The sequence below is a fragment of the Rutilus rutilus genome, assembly GCF_951802725.1.
Source record: "Rutilus rutilus genome assembly, chromosome: 6".
In the NCBI taxonomy this organism is placed as follows: Eukaryota; Metazoa; Chordata; class Actinopteri; order Cypriniformes; family Leuciscidae; genus Rutilus; species Rutilus rutilus.
In genome coordinates, this window is record NC_140214.1 from 36,723,821 (window position 1) to 36,740,740 (window position 16,920).

Sequence of the window (16,920 nt, forward strand, 5' to 3'; positions counted from 1 at the left end):
ATAATATTGTTTTAAACAGTCATGTTCATATCGCTAACTGTATTTGATAAATTACACTTACAGTAGGCTATGTAAATTGGGGTGAATGAATTTTGTTGAACTTTTCGTATCTATACCACGAATGTTATTTCTCGTGCCATTTATACGCCAAAAATAGTTTTTGCGTGCATATGATACGCAGTTTTCGCGTGGATATGATATGCACTGTATGGCGTGTAATGCGCACGCACTCCCCACCCCTCATCCTAACCAAGGGTTTTCAGTGCGTAGCATATGCACGCAAAAAAACTAAAACATTTTTGGCGTATAAATGGCACGAGAAATAACATACGTGGTATAGAGATCATGTTGCAGCTAATAGAGAGAATCCCCTCTTGTGTGTCTGACCTGTTGTTACAGGTATGTTAGCCTGTTATTGTTACAGGAATGGTTACTGAGTAAATTTGCAAAGTCTTTTTAATACAAGGACAGGATCTGAGGGGTCAAAGGTCATGCACATTTAACAGAGTTCTTCTGCCTTGCCCTACACAGACTGAGATTTCTCTGGATTCCCTGAATCTTTTCACAATATGGTAGATGGTGAAAGACACAAATTATTTGCAAACTTGCATTGAGAAATGTGATTTTTGAATTGTTTGACAATTCTCTCTTGATATTTGTGGTGAGCCATGACCCGTCTTCGCTTACAAAGACTGAGAAGCTTATTAACACCCAAACACGATACCATCACCTATTACCAATTCACATTGTGGACTTTTGGATAATCTAGCTTGGATAATCTTTTCATTTTTATTTTGCCTCTGTCCCAACTTTTTTGGAGTGTTTTACAGCCATCAAAATCTAAATTTGTTTATATTTACAAAATACAATTATGTTGGCCAGTAAAAACATTGGAAAACTTTTTTTGTACTTTTGTCAGTTAAAAATACGTTTCAAGAGAATTAACAAATAATAGATTCTTGATTTTATTGCATTTTATAAAATGTCCCAACTTTTCTAGAAATGGGGTTGTATATAAGAATATATTCCCACATTCACCAAAACCTGGTTGTTACTTGAATTTTTTTTTTGTTTCCTTTTACTAGTCTTTGTCTTTATACAGCCAATTTAACTTAGTGAAGACCCTGTCTGTGCACAAGTAAAATAAATACATTTGAAAAATGTTAAAGAATGATTTTATTACATTTTAATAAATGTTGCTACTTTGTCTATGTAGAGCTTAGCTAATTTGCACATATATTATCATTTGTACACATGTTGCAACAATGTGGGTGGGTAGTTGACAGATGTTGGTATATTTTAATAAAATGTTGGCTTTAAATACACACAGTCTCTGAGAAATTTAAGGAGATGCAAAAAGGGTTGCACCCGTCCTCAATCTCCCCCTAATGTTGAAGCACACTTTAAAAACAAAAACTGAACCGTTCAAAACCGTTTTTTAAGATGATCAAGTGATTCAAGATTTTCTTTACGTAAATTGCAGTTTCAATTTATCATTACCAAATTTAGAAGTGAAATCTTTAGCAGGAGGTCTTTTGTTTTGCCTCCAGGAAGCGCCCTGATGTCATGACGTCGACGCCGGGACTCCTCAGTCGGCTGTTATTCCACAGAGAAAAGGTGTTTTGTTCTTGAGCCTTTCAGTATCTAAAGTGTGTTAAACGATGGGGTTTCAACTAATGCATTTCACGTGGTAATATTACATTCGCTCATTTTGCGTTGATAATATGAAATTAATGTATTCAACATAATATTGTAATGCCTTTGTTGCCGTCTCGCGTAAATAGCGCCAAATTGTATTGTTTTCCCGTGTAAAGCGCATCCACGCACGAGGAACAGTTACAGATCAGTGATTTACTTTTTCTACTCCTTTCTATTTAGAAAAGTTAAATATTCTTCAAGAAAAGTAAAGTTAGAAGGAAAAATCTTCGTGACATGGACATAAAGGTGGAGTTTATTAAAGAGGAGCGTGAAGACACGATCGATCCCGAACCCTGCAGAGTGAAAGATGAAGAAACTGAGGAACAAATAGGTTGGTGTTTATTCTGAGTTGCTCAATAACTGTTGAGATACTTTACAGTACATTTACATTACATTGTGCATTTGTGAGCATTCAAGCTACAGGGAAAACGGTAACAAAACCTTTTTTTTTTTTTTTTTTTTTTACACATTCGACTTGTGGTGCGTTCAAGTCCTACTGGGAAGTTCGTGTTTACGAGTTGATAAGTCGTGTTTACTACATCAGGTTCGTTCAAGTCCCTTTCGTTGGTGTACTTTCTCTTAATTAACTACACAAAAATACAGCAAGGTTATTATACTCCTAGAAAATGAAGAACAAACAACGTGCATCATGTGGTTTTCTTTCTAACATTTTTTTTATTCATTTATGAATCCACTGTAAGCTTTATTACATAATTTGTTATCGCAATGCTATTATACTTTGTGCCTGGAATTCGCTTATTTTGTTGCAAATAAAAACCTGACAAAGTGTTTGTTTGTTCTTTGCCTGACGATGGCACTGCTAAATACCTATATATATTGTGGTATTCCACCACATTTCTGACTGACATGCCCCCAACTTGTAGTATTTAAATATGAAGTCTGCATGTCTCTGTGTGAATGACTGTATACATACTCAAGCATGCAAGATACTTGAGGTGTTTTTAGCGTCTGCCGTATCACTAAATAAGGAGTGAACACATGAATTTAATCTCTAGACCTGCTCTTGAGGCACTTTTCACCAGTTTATTTGATAAAACTACGCACACAGAAACTCAAGGTCTTCACGACAACCCGTAAAAATTAAAGTTAGTTTTAACTTGAAGAAATTATAAACTTGAAATTATATTTAAAAAAAAAACATTACTCTTGTACAGTAGAATGTTCTGAAAATGATTTGATTAGATTTTTGGCTATACTTTATATCAGAACTTGAATTAAACTTTATTCTAAGAGCTTGTGACTAAACCTCATAACTCGAGTGAATCCTCAAACTGTCGGCAAAACCTCATAGAGTAGCTCCACCCGCCTCAATCGTGAATGAAGTCCTGCACATATTTTGGAGACTGTCTCTGCTTGTTTGCAGTGTAAGGGTAAAATAAAAAAACTGGTTCTTTGAATAAGTACAGTGTTTTTTTTATTTTATTTAAAACATGGGGCCCCATTTTAACGATCTAAAATGCAAGTATCTAACGCGAAACGAAGTAACTTTGTGGGCGGGTCTTGGGCGCTGTTGCTATTATACAGGCGGGATAAATGACTCTTGCGCCCGACGCAAATCTAAAATGGGTTGGTCTGAAATAGCTACATTATTCATAGGTGTGGTTTGGGCGTAACGTGAAATAAACCAATCAGAGCGTCATTTCACATTCCCTTTAAGGCGTGCTTGTTCTATGGCGGGTTGCTATTATAACGGTGGATTTGCCAGGCACACGCCAGGAGCGGTTCACAGCCGAGGAGACCTACGTTCTCGTAAGGGCCGTAAAAGACAGAGAAGTGACATTGTATGGGGATGGGAGAAACCCACCCAAATAAGCTTCGGTTAAACAGGCGTATAATAATTTGGATAAATGTGTAAGCTAGATTTATGCCTATTTTTTCACATCTTCATGGACACCACAATGATTTCCCTCGTGTGGAATATTTTTCCTTGTAATAATGTATGGTTTGCAAAAATGTCAACAACTGCAAAGTGTATGCGCGTTGTGCATTATGGCCAATCATGCGCCCTTAAAATAGCATCTGAAAACGCACTGACTTTAGACAAGGTTTTTCCTGGTCTGTGGCGGAATTGTTTTCTGAAACTGTAAAACAGCACCAGGGAACGTTTGCGCCGGAACACGGCACCTCTTTTCGCTGAACCGCCCACGGGAGCGCAAGTTCATTCCCTAATTTACCAACGTGCGTCTGTCGAGGGAAAAGTCCGCTGTGTGTCGGGTGCGAAATTGGAATGATACATGCGTCAGTGTACAAAGTCAATTGCGCTGGGTGCGAGATAGGGCCCACGGTGTGTAAAGACTAATGTTTTATGTTTTTGAGAAGCGGAGAAGAGTGTCTTAGGCCGCATCCACACGTAGCCAGAGCTTTCCCTATCCGATTTTTTTTTTTTCCTCGTTCTAAACATTTTTTCCGTAAACATGGCGTCGTCTCAAGAAATATCTGCGTACACATGAAACCCCTGAAACCGACTCAAAATGATGTAGTATACATGCCAGTGTGGTGTGCTGTAATTCTGCCACAGATACACTAAAAACAGAGAAGAAGACTTGGAGCATGCGCATAAACCTTGCACGCTGCATACAATAATAGGCTCAGTAGCTTATTATTATTATTATTATTATTCTTTTTTTTTTTTTACTAAGAACTTTATTGAACAATATAAACAACCATAAATGGCCTGTTACAAAACATGAAATGTCTCAATCAGACAACAGACAAGTATCATAGCATAAGAAAGAAAATATAAATAAAGAAATAAAAGACATTCAAGTAAATAATAAAGAAATAAAAGAGGCTCAGTAGCTTCTGCAGCACAAACACAAGCACGTAGTCCACAGTTGTTGCTGTTGCGTGACGTAGCGGTGTCTGACTAGGGTCGACACGAGGGGTGATGACATCGTTTCACAAAATATACCAATTGGCTGTACACACGAAAACGCTAGGGTGTCGTTTTCAGATTTATCCACTCTGGGATCCGGTTTAAAAAAACGGTGGTTTCAGGCTCCCAAAACGCCGGATCCGTCTGGACGAAACGCCGATACGATACAAAATGTTTACGTATACAGCTGAACGCGTCTCCTAGTGGACAAGGCCTTAGTCTGGTATTTGCCACCAATATACAACCTGTGCGTAACACTGTCTTTTATTACACAAGCTTTTTGCCAAATATATTAAACAACAGTAAAACTGAGTGCCCACAGAGCTACAAAAACCTAATAACCTGTAATTTGATAAAAACTTAATGCGATGCACTTACTGCCTCAGATGTGACGGTTAGTGGTCATTTCAAAGAAGTGTTTCTGTTCAGAACATTTAAACTTGATTTAGTTTTTTGTTTGTTCCAGTTGAAATTTCATTTTTCTGATTACATTTTAAAATATTAAATATTTAAAAGATTAGCCTTCATTTCATTACTGCCTTTTTGATAATACATTTTTATTAAAACATAAAAAATGTAACATTTCATAGGGCCCTGTTATTGCAAACATAAAAAAAATAAGTTGTTAAGGTTTTATGAATTCAATTGATTAGACATGCTGCTTGATTATTAATTTAATTCTGATTAGTTGATTTAGTTAACCTACCAATAAATAACCATAACTTCAGCCATTAATCTTTTAATGTTTTATTCAAACATTTTCTCATAAAATACTTTACAATAAAAATCCCAACATAAAAAATGAAGTGGAAATAATTAAAAGGCATCTATCAGTATTACAAATGTCCATGATTGCTGCGTTCACAGTCACTGTTTGACAACAGCATTTGGTTACAGGTTTGAGTCTTGAATTTTTTTCATTCAGCTGATTAAAGTAGCGGTTACACTTTATTTCGATAGTCCACTTAGACATTCTACTAACTATAATTAACTTTTCAACTACATGTCAACTAAATCTCATTAGAGTATTAGTAGACTGTAGTAGACTGTCAGGTGTTAGGGTTAGAATAAGTTGACGTAGTTGCAAAGTTACTTAAAGTCAGTAGAATGTCTGTTGGGGGACCAACAAAATAAAATGTTAGCAGATATTAAGCAGAGTCTATTAATACTCTAATGACAGTTAGTTGACATGTAGCTGCAAAGTTACTTACAGTTAGTAGAATGTCTATTGTTAAAGTACTGGTTTCAAAACTACTTAAAGTACAAAAGTAATGTAAGGAAAAAAAATGCCATTAAGGATAAAAGCTTGGGCCGCGCCACAGGGGCCTATAGTGCATTACCCCACCTCCTCAAAAAACATTTTCTAAAGGCCATAGTTCCTATAATGTTATATTAAAATGTTAATGTTGCAAAATGTGGGATGCACTAGGCTACCTGTTTCAGCCGCATATGCCCATTGAAAATGAACGCATTTTAGTACAATTAGATTTTACATTTTCCAGGAAAATGGATCAAAACAGGGCAATAATTAAGGAGAATTAGCAAATATGACTAAAATGTCCAGGTGGACACTGTCAAAATGGAAATCAAGAAATTAACCGATGACTTTAACCCTCGGAAGTACACATAGCAGAACATAACGCAGAATTTAGCAGTCAAAAACTGATTCATCGTTGATTCAAACCTTTTTCAGCAGCTGTCAGGGACGAGTAGAGTGCATGCAGTCTTTGGACGGTGTAAAAGTTGCAGATGTCTGGTTAGGCTAGTGTGCACATGACCATGGACAGGAGTCGTCCCATATTCGATTTCAATTCAAGTCTTTCAACTGTGCTCTCCTCTCAGAGTTATATTCATCATCGATATCTCCCACCACATGTACGTTTTTAGAGTTGCTCACTGTCTCACTCTTTACTGTAGAAACAACTTACTGTATATGTATGTCACTTTGGCATTAGCGATCACTTGAATATACAGCTACAACTTATCGCGCTAAATCGCGCCTGCCTGCTGATCGCTGATTGGCTAAAAGTGCGTGCTCGTCGGTGATGTCAACACCAACGCCAGCTGACTCTGCATGGGCGTGTGTTTAGTAATGTCATGATGACTGATTTTATGGACTACTTGCACACTTTAGTTTTTTAACCAAGTAGACTTAAAAATGTAGATGTTTGAAAACTGTGGAACTGACCCCAAACCACCCCAAACCCTTTTTTACCCGCACAATCAAATTCAAAACCGCCCAATTTGGCAACACTGATGGTGCAAAAAGTGAAACTTTAGAGGCAGACGATGTACACGATGGATCGCGTACAAACCAATAGGGTGTCGGAATGGTATACGTTTATACTTCTCATTAGGGCTGTGCAATTAATTGAATTTCGATTTCGATTTTTGCTCCCAACGATCACCTAAATAGTATAATCGAGTAAAAACGATTATTTTGCCATGTTCTGTTTTGAAAGAACGCTCTTATTTTGTCTTGTGTTCTGAATGACACGCGCACATCCGCCCCTCCCGATGCCATAAACTCTCTCAGCTTGAATGTTTAAACTGATAAAACTTAAAAAGAAATGAAAATGATAAACTTTAGTTACGATGCAATGCTGGCCCGATTGTACAAGTGACAATTCCATCATGTCCCGACTCCTAAACGCGAATGTGTAGTTTCAACGCTTGCCTTGTCCAGCGCATTTTGAGAGGCAGAGAGAGAGAGAGAGGAGACGCAGCACCGCTGAACACTCGCGCGGTTTGTGAAACTGCGTCTTGGAGAAAGTTTTAAAATGATTGATTTGATTTTATAATCTGTGTGGATTCATTTAGGCTACTCATACAATCTACATGCTAAAGTGAATCAATGTTTGCGGGGGAATTTCCCGCATTATAAGTGGTAGACCTGCGGGAATTATTAAAATACTCATTGAAGTATTATCTGTTATATACTATTTATTTTAATAGTTCAAAAAGTACAATCAATGTTCAAATTTTGATTTTTTAAGAATTGTTGAAAGGTGTCTTTGGTGACACTTTACAATAAGGTTCATTAATTAGCATTAGTTGACTACCTTTGTTAAGATTAACTAATAATGAACAATACTTCTACAGCATTTACTAATCTTAGATAATATTCATTTCACCATTTACTAATACGTTATTAAAATGAAAGGTTGTATTTGTTAACATTAGTTAATGCACTGTAAACTAACATGAACAAACAATGAACAGCTGTATTTTTATTAACTAACTTTAAAAAAGATTAATAAATACTGTAACAAATGTATTTCTCATTCTTAGTTCCTGTTAGTTAATACATTAACTAATGTTAACTAATTAACATTATTGTAAAGTGTTACCGTGTCTTTTTAATAAATGCAACACATGACATCTAAGTCATGTGAAATAATCGTGTTACATATTCGTGATTTCAATACTGTCCAAAATAATCGTGATTATGATTTTTTCCATAATCGAGCAGCCCTACTTCTCATCCAACTATAATCAACCTCATGCGCCAGAAGTCAAGGGGATTGTCGCTTCTGGTGATCATAGGTGTGATTGGCAAAGTACAAAAAAGCAGGAATCTATACGGCGCGGCTAACTCCTTTACACGGGTCCAGCCAGCTTCTTGTACCCCACGCTTTTCAAGGATGCCATTGATTATGTCTTTGTATGTTGCCCTATCTTCATTGCCCAGGAAGGCATAGTGAAAGATGACGAATGCCCTAGGGCTGTACCAGAATATTCGAGTATTCGAATATTCGTTCGGTGGGTTGGTATTCGATTTTCAAATTTGACATTCGAATATTCGTTTTAAATTTTATTTATTTTTTCACACCTGGCATCCCCCTAGAAACTGTTCCCATTCGCGCTTGAATGGGGCTGTCATGCATTTTCTCAGATCGGATAGTTCTCTCTGATTTATCAATATGAACAATGAACACATAAATGTGTTTTTGCAAAACGGATATGAATCCGAACTTCAAATCCCGCGCTAGGCAGATAGGCAGATGTGATGGAGTGCACGTCACTAGCAACAGATACGCTGCATTTTACTGATCGTCAGCTAAAATTTCTAAATCAAAGACCGCAATATGAGAGCGGCAACAGCCCTGGTAAGATCATTTCGATTCTTTACTTTTAATGAAGTTGATTGTGTGTTAAAGCATCTGCGACCCACTTTCACTTTGATTTGCGATAGTTTGCACGTTGGCTTTATGAATAGATGCTGATCTGCGGTGACGCGTGCTGTAGGCTAAGTAAGCATCGTCATATCTGGCTATAACATGATATAGCCTAAAACACCCTCTCACACGGTTATTGTTTTAGTATTTTTGGGCGAAATACAATACTCTTATTTTAGAGCGCAGAACAGCGGAGTTTGTATGGGCAAAAGTGCATGCCTGAGCTTGTAACGTTAGTCTATAAGCTGCGTTGCTTTGACATTGTGGAAATAGAATAGAAACAATATATTAGCCTACCCTTTACTGTGTCAGTAATTACTGTGCTGCTGATTTCTGATTTGAGAGTTATTTGTTACTCAGAAAAATATTAGGCTGTGTTTTGTATCAAGTGCAGTGTTGCGCGTGAGGCGCGCGCGCGCTTCCCGCTCGCGCTGTTTTGTATTAAAAGTTTATTAATTCTGAACGTGTCACGTCTCGCGTGTCTATATTGCACCAAATGTGACACTGCACTCGTGAAGTCGATTGGATGAACGGTTCTAAATGCAAGATAAATAATCTAAATGCAAACAGACAGACGCATAGAGATTCCTGCCTTTATTAGAGAGAAGAATATGTTCAGCCCCCTCCCTCCGAAGCTTCGAATATTCGATGTTAATTCCTGTCGAAGCTTCGAAGCTCAAAAAATGGTATTCGGACCAGCCCTAGAATGCCCACATGCACAATGTGTCCAGGCTCACATCCAGCACTGACAGCCACCTGTGTGGGATGTATCGCTCAGGCCGTGAGGCATGGATTACATGGATACAGCACATGAGTCCATAAGAATGAAGATAAAATTATCCTACGGCAGACCCATCTTTTCAAAGAGCTCGTCCAGTTTCTTGAAAAAGGGATTCCGCAGTTACAGACACTACCTCCAGGGCTGCTAGGTGTTGCACAACCATGCTCTGAAGTTTCTCAGACCAGTAGCTAACAAGCACACCCAATATCCTCTTGTACGTTTTGCTTGTCGCCTCATCAATGTTGAGGGAAAAGGGGACACTTCTTATTTCCTCCAGCACTTCATCTTGAATTGTCTTCTTAACATCATAATTGAGCTTGTATGAGGCAGAGGTCCTGTCCATAGATAGTTCTGCAAGAGCTTTTGGGTCTTTTGCCAGCACCTTTGCTAAATCAATAAGCCCTGGTGTGATTGATAGGGGAAGTGAGTTCTCAGCAACAAATCCAAGAACAAGTGCCTGTAAGGTAATGGGAAAAAAAAAAAAAGTAAGAGTGTTTTCAGGTGCAACTGTACATCCTAACCCCTCATAAGTCTATGCTTAGTAATTATACAGTACATACACACAAACAAAAACAAACGATACCCTGTCTGGTCCTGCCTGATGACACCTTTAATATCACAATACATGTAATACTCTTCTGCAATTACAAGCAAGTTGTTCATTGCTATTTATACTTATGCCACATAAAACCAAAACCACAAAATTAGTCCGCACTTACTTGATCCTGTGCAACTCGGTTGCATAAAGGAGGAATTCTGGGTTGCAATGGGTTGTTGGGTGAAGCTGCAACAATTATATTATCCAGTTATGTTCTGCTGTTGCGTCTTCCAAGCCTTTATATGCTTTGGTTGCTCCACATGCTTCTTTAGGGCATTCTTCCCACTTGTTCCGTAATTTATATGTTGATTGCAAGTGTTGCAAATTGCCCTGCCTGCTTCCCTAATTTTGCTGAAACAATTCATTGGCATGGTCTCTCCTTGGACTTGGACAGTCTCCTGCAACCAGCTCCATTTAAACCGATTCTTCACCCCCTCATCGATGTTTTTTACATCTGGGCTGTTCATAGCAAGTTTGGCCATGACTAAAAGAAAACTGGGAATGTAAGAATAAAATAAATTATACTTAGGTAAGCATTAATAGGAATAGGAATAAATGTGGTTTTCAATAATGTAGGCTATTAGTAGCCTAAATGTTGAAATTAACATAACAATGATTAACAATAAAGTGCAGTTTATTAATAGTAAATGTTAACTAATGTAGTTTACTAGAGTTTAATAAATGGAACATTATTGTAAAGTGTTACCGATTTGTTATACACCGATTCAGACGTCTCATGAGTTCAGTGTTGGACAGATCAGTTGTTTTAACCATTCATTAAAGTGAATCGGTTCAAAGGAGTCATTAGTTCGCTAATCGGACGTGTCATTAGTGGACGTGTAGCCTTTTTTTTGCTTTTTTTATTGGCTTTGCTTACCTGAATCATTCGTGTTCACTGTCTTCGTCAGTCAACTGAAGCTGTTCACGTGAGTAGATGGTTGGGCGCGGTTTACTTTTTCTGTCTTTGCGTCTTGGTGTCACGTGCATCACATTACTGCATGTAAATATCTAATAATCTAGTATATAGGCTATAATGTTTAAGATTTCTTTAAATGAAAACGAAAAGAGGCAGTGTGGTGTTTTATAACACAATTCGTTTTATTGTTGCCTAAAATGTACATACAGAGATAACTGGAGTAGCAGAGTGAGCTGAGTGACGCTTTCAAGAACGAGCTGTTCCATTTGCAGAATTACCGGACTCGTGTCCTCGGGAGTCTTTCTCCTGAGTCGGACTTGGAAAGTCCGAACTTTGCGTACTTGGTATTGAGAAACGCCTAATGTCGACGCTTGTCGTCTTGTGACAAACAGCCACATGCCAAGAAGTAAGAACAAGATCTGCTGTATGTCATATATTGTTGTTTACTATGTTGCTTTCTTCGCACGAAAATGACGTCGATCGATTCTTTCCGGCATAGGCTACACCACGCCTATCAAGTGAGGTACTGTTGGCGGTGGAAACGCAAGCCGGATCAGGGTTTACCCCCCCGAATCGTACTGTACTGTACCGCACCGTTCAGTGGAAAGAAGCCATAAGTCTCTTTGGATAAAAGTAGGAGTATTGATTCGGAGAGGAGGGGGGCCCTAGTAAAATAGGTTGAGAACCACTGCTCTATCGGCTGTGTCCACAACTGACTGGAACAAAAGATTTTGAACTGGAAAAATGTTTTTGTGCAAGTGCATTTGTTAATCAAATGCAGATTGAATGAGGTGGATCAAACTAATGAGTAGTTTTGGGTTACCAATAAGGTGCATACTGAATTTGGTCCTCCAATTTCAATACATTAAGACATAGTAATCTGATTTTCCAAATTAAGAGTTTTAGACGCTTAATTCTTAGTGGTTGAGCCAAGGTCCAACACCAATATAGTCTTGACCTGAAAAGATTCTGACTTAGAAAATCATAAAAGCAGTAAAATATCAAAATGATTCTGACTCAGACAGAGAAAACATCAAAATGCATCTAAAATGACCATAACATTGATAACATAACAATGACCTTTGTGCACAATAAAGATCAAACAGAAATAAATAAGTTAATTTGTCTTTTGCTATCTTTAATTGGGCTTCACTTTTTTGTATTTTTTGTTTCACCTTTCTTGAACTAATATTTGTCAATTTAATGTTACTTCTAGGCCTGATGAAAGAAGTGAAAGAGGAAAGTCAAGAACTGAATGAAGTGGAGGACAACTATCATTTCCAGATACCTGAAAATTTCGTAACTGAAGAACCTTTTAGTAATCTACAGTCTGAAAATTTCTCACAAGAAGGACACCTTAGGGATCACATAAAAAAACATACCAGAAAGAAGACTTTCACTTGCCCTCAATGTGATAAGAGTTTCAATCGTAAAGGACATCTTAATGAACACGTAAGAATTCACACTGGAGAGAAGCCGTTCACGTGCCATCAGTGTGGAAAGAGTTTCACACATCAAGCAAGCCTCTCATGGCACAAGAGGATTCATACATATAAAGAACTTTTCACATGCAAACAGTGTGGGAAAAGTTTCGCAAATACAAGAGAACTTAAGTGTCACATTGGAATCCACACTAAAGAGAATCATTACACATGTCATCAATGTGGTAAGAGTTTCATTCATAGAGGACACCTTAATGATCACCTGAGAGTTCACACTGGAGAGAAGCCGTTTGCATGCCATCACTGTGGAAAGAGTTTCATTCATAGAGGACACCTTAATGATCACATGAGAATTCACACCGGAGAGAAGCCTTACACATGCCATCAGTGTGGAAAGAGTTTCACACATAAAGGAAGCCTTACGTGGCATGAGAAATCACACTGAAGAGGACATTTGGCATCAAAGTGGGAAGAATTTCACAAATAAAGAAAATCCTGAGAGTAACACAAGAATTCACACTGGAGAGAAGCCTTACACGTGCCCATTGTGTGAAAAGAGTTTCACTCGTCAAGTAACGCTTCAGAGTCATGTAGAAACTCATTTTGAAGAGAATCCTTAAATATGCCCTCAATGTTAAAAACAAAACAAAAAAACCTTTTGATCAAGGGAACCCTTGGGAGAAACAATGCAGTTTTTTTCTTTACTACTACCACTTTATGAAAAAAATTGCCTTTGGCTTGCTCACTGTGGGCATAACAAGAATTTATTAATATGTGATGCGATCTGGGAAAACCCGTCGGATGTCGCGCTGGGCCGTTTTCAGTAAATTCCAAAATAGTTTGAATGTCAGTTTTTTTGTCTTTTTTTTTTCCATTAAATTATTATTCTATAACATCTTTTCTCTTATCTCTGAAAATATCTTGGCAAAATTCCCTTGTTTAGTGCAGAAAAACAGCGATTTATAGTGTCAAGCTGAAAATACTCTCTTTCTCTAATGCATTCTATGCGACCATTAACGCCCGGCAGAGGTGAAAAAAACAAAACAATCGCCGTATATCCCATACACCTGTCCGTCTCGTAACACTACAAAGATAGTTTACCTTTAAAATAAACCACATACATGTACAGTGAATGTGTATAGTGCGCATTTCGCGCCAATCCTGTTTAAACTAGGCTATAACGTCACGCAGTTTCATAACAATCGCGAGATGGACGCGTCTCTACGGTGACAGTTATTTAAACCTGTTTTTCTCAAAATTCCGTTCCAGAAAATCATAGAGATCGGCCGACTTCAGATAAACATAACTTCTGCTACCAACAAGCTATGATAAAAATAAAAACAGATTTGGAAAGGGCTTGACACCAGCATCCATATGATATCAAAACCTGTAATAGGTAAAATTTCACCATGTGGTGGGTTTTCCCAGATCGCATCACATATATAAAAATATTTTTCATGAAGGCTTAATTCGTTACATTTATATAGCGCTTTTTCTGGGTACTCAAAGCTTATGGAAGATATATGTTATGAAACAACGTACATTATCATCATACATGTAAATCATTGTAAATAAAATTTATTTGACTTGCATATTTTTCTCTTTGCATGTAATTATTTTCTTTTAAATTAAAAGGAGGCCTGTCAACAAATTAAAATAAAAGCAATTAATTTTAATTACTTGAATGTTGTTAATGCTTTAACAATTAGAGTTCATTTTAATATCAAACTACATGTGCAAAAGGAGGGTTCCTGCAACAAATCTTTTTGAATCACACTTAGTAGTAAAATGGATTGTTCACACCTAAAGTTTTGGAGAAGGCAGAAAATGGATAATATTGCTTGCCTTACTTTTTCTACTCAACTCATTACCAAAAAAAAGTTTATTTTGGTGGAGTTGTGCACCATCTGTGAATGTGGGATCTTGAGCTGAATTTGAATTTAGGTAGAAAACAACAACAAATTATTCTGCAGAATTCAAAATATATTTTTAAGAGTTTTTGTAACCAAACAACTTTGATTCCCTTTGGCTTCCGTACAATGGTTACCAACATTCCTCAAAATACTTTTTCTTTTATGTTCCACAGGAGAAAGTCAGTCATACAGGTTTGTAATGGTCCATTACTGGGTGGACTATCCTTTTAACAAATTTTTACACATTACACTTTAAGCCAATTCTTAAATTATGAATTTTGCCCAACTCTAGTGGGGAACCATCTGGCAAGCATTTGATATTGCATCATAACTTTTATCACAACTCATGGAAGTGAGTTTTGTAGGGGAAACGCCATACTATCAGCCTTGGTTAGTGAAGTAAAATAGGCTTTGTATGTCTCAAAATGTCCATTTCTATCCACAAAACTTGCCAGAAGTCATGGTTTAAGGGGTTATTTAAAAAAAAAAAAAATGCTCGGACCCCCCTGCGCACGGCTTGGTAATAACCTCATGCACGTAACAGCACCGCTGCTGGAAAATTTACGGCTACTTTAATTTCCTATTATCAATGTAAAGCCGCTTTGGAACAATCTACATTGTTAAAAGCGCTATATAAAAGAAGATGACTTGACTTGACTTGACTTCCAGCCCAGCCCAACTTCAAAACCGTTTCCTGGCAGCTGTCCCATGTTTGTTTGCTTTTTTGGGGGAGTACTCTGGGTTAGGGCAAAATTCTGAGCTCGGAGCCCTCCCCTCAGACAGCACACCAAATATGGCAATTTGACAATTTCTTCACATATTGTACTAGACAGGTAGGATGGCTTTCCTCTCCCAGCATTTTCAAAACGCGTTCCTGCAGAAATTGGTCACATTGAACAGTAAGTTCAGGTATTCACATACAGTACAATTACCATTATTGGGGAACTGAATGTCTCAGTATCACCTCTGAATAATAGACCATGCTTAGAAAAAAAAAAAAAGGTAGCTACAACCCTTTTAAGCACATGCACCCAGTACTGGCACTCCAATTTTAACTGAACCCTCAGGCCCGCATCAATCTGCCCCTTTTCAGATTCCCTTGACACCCAAGTTACCATACACTCTCTGTGTTTTTCTTAGTTCTTATGATCAGGAATGCGATTGTGCGCGTTTCCAGTCACTGTATCCATATTTGATTGGAGAGTACTGAACAGACTCACCATTCACAAGTTTTCGTCTGAAAAGGCAGTTTGAAAGCACCCGTTTTTGGTTTTTATATTGTTTTTCAGAAGCAGGAAAATAACAGTTGCGATTCTGACATGGCACTGGGCCTTTTCTGATCCAATCATTTGGCTTTCTATGGCAGTTACAGCAGGCCAACATCCTAGATCAATACAGTACAGTGCATTTTTTCCATGCAGTCTGATCCGATGTGTCTGGTAGAAGAGCCGGTGCCAATATTTCATTGTCATTTATCTAAAGTGGCAAGTAAGCATTGATAAAAACCCTTGCTTTCTTGCTGATTTAGGGTTACGGGCACCCTTTTTTGGGGGGGGGGGGGGGGGGGGGGGGGGGGTTCTCCTCTTCTAAATCTGGTTTGATCCTCAAACTGTCAGTAAACCTCATAACTCCACCCCCTCTATCTTGACTGAATGAACTGAAGTTTTGCAGCAGCCGCACAGCAGACAACAGCTGAACAAAGTCTTGCAAGGGTAAATAAAGATCACTTAAATAACCTGTGCATACAGTAGCATTTCATCTTTCATAAAATGAGATTTTGGCCAAATGTTTTTTACAACAGGAAAAACTGAGCACCCATATTGCTACAACAAACTTTGTAACCTGTTGATGAAAACGTAATGTGAAGCTGCCATTTTAATGACAGACAAAATGCACATTTGCACACATTCGCTGGTCAAAAACCCTGTAACTGCATTTGAGTTTAACACAAAGCGACTGAGTGATCCTCGTCACCTAGGTAAAAATATAGCTTTTTTTTTTTTTTTATGGCATTTATTCAATGCTGTAAATAAGAACAGTCAAATTCAGTTTGTATTAACTTTTCACTTTTCAGAAGTGAAAAACTGTAATAAATACAAGAATCCAACTCACAAAAATAATAAAACTCAGCATTAGGTTATACAAACTTTACACAAATCCTCACAACCTTAAATGCTTGGGCAAAAATAAATAAATCGAACAGCCTAATTTATACAAATGCATAAGTATATTATTCATATAATAAATACACAATTAATTAATATAACTTTAATAATTAAATACAACAATAATAACTTGTATCCACATCCTATTAAATTTGCATAGCAGCATTTGCAGTAAATTTGCATTGACGAATAGACAAAATCTAAATATGCCAGGGCTAATTAGCCTTGTGCATATATGATTGTATACTATCATATATCCTTTCTGTTAGAGGTATAGCTACTTTTTCAAAAGGGTATAGTTTAACTACATGCAAATTAAATTAATCTTATAAA

At 37.4% G+C, this 16,920-nt stretch overlaps 1 long non-coding RNA gene across 1 annotated transcript; it reads left to right on the top strand.

The window, feature by feature from the left end:
* Positions 1-1,526: 1,526 nt before the first annotated feature.
* On the top strand, positions 1,527-14,144 carry LOC311292513. Its single transcript, XR_014627731.1, has 3 exons — positions 1,527-1,690; positions 1,879-2,029; positions 12,284-14,144. It is a non-coding gene; the product is annotated as an uncharacterized lncRNA (long non-coding RNA).
* Positions 14,145-16,920: the final 2,776 nt, after the last annotated feature.